The following is a 1,074-nucleotide window of genomic DNA, read 5'->3' as shown; positions in this document are numbered from 1 at the left end:
CCCCTTGCTCGTAAGCAATGAGTGAGCCAAGTAAGTTGTCAATCGAATACGTGTTCAAATCCTTAGATTCAGTTATAACAGTAATTTTTACATCAAAAGAGGAAGGCAAGCATCGTAATATCTTGTTTACTTTTTCAAAATTCGTAAGCTCTCTTTCTAAGGCATGCAAAGAAGTAATAATCTGAGTAAATCTCGTATACATTTCAGAAATTGATTCATGAGGTTTCATACGAAAAAGTTCGTAGTCATGCAAGAGAATGTTCAAATGAGATTGTTTTACTTCATTGGTTCCTTCATAAGTGATACATAATTTATCCCAAATTTCTTTACCAGTTTTGCAAGTAGAGACACGCATGTATTCCTTAGACTTTAAAGCACAGAAAAAATAGTTCAAACATTTTGCATTCAATTGAGCTAAATCTCTTTAATCGAAAGTCCATTCAGTAAAAGCAACTTCTATTTTAATTCCGTTAATTTCATGAGAAGGTGGAGAATACCCTTCTTTAATAAGCATCCACATGCGATAATCAGTAGATTGTAAACAAGTTGACATGCGAGTTCTCCAAAAATCAAAAGGTAGGTTACCAAACAAGGGAGGTCGTGTAATTCAATAACCTTTAGTAGTGTTTATATTCCCAAAAATAGCCATGGATCAAATTCAAAATGTTTTCAAACTTAAATTTTTGAATCCCGCTCTGATACCACTTAAAAGTTTGTTAGGGATGTTAAGCCTATAGAACTGGCCCAAGGCTAACCAAGAGGTGGGGGGTGAATTAGTATTTTAAAAAATTCTTTAGGCAAAGCACAAATACAAACCAAATCATCACAAAAAATAAGCGTGGAAGAAAATAAATGTGGAAGCAGTAAAAAACAAGAACAGAAGAGTTTATAGTGGTTCGGTCAACTCGACCTATATCCACTCCTCGGAGGCGCCCTCCAAGTATTGTACTACAATCGTGACTCTCCTTTAGCCCCCACAGCTAGGTGAAGAAGCCTTCATAAACACCTCTTTTTTCCACACCCGGTAAGGCAGAGATCCTTCCTCCTTTTGCTTCCTCCTGAAGTAGGCAGAGA

This window comes from Dendrobium catenatum, unplaced genomic scaffold (assembly GCF_001605985.2).
Source record: "Dendrobium catenatum unplaced genomic scaffold, ASM160598v2 fragScaff_scaffold_621, whole genome shotgun sequence".
Classification (NCBI taxonomy): Eukaryota; Viridiplantae; Streptophyta; class Magnoliopsida; order Asparagales; family Orchidaceae; genus Dendrobium; species Dendrobium catenatum.
The sequence above is the reverse complement of the archived record's forward strand: the minus strand, read 5'-3'. Positions refer to the sequence as shown.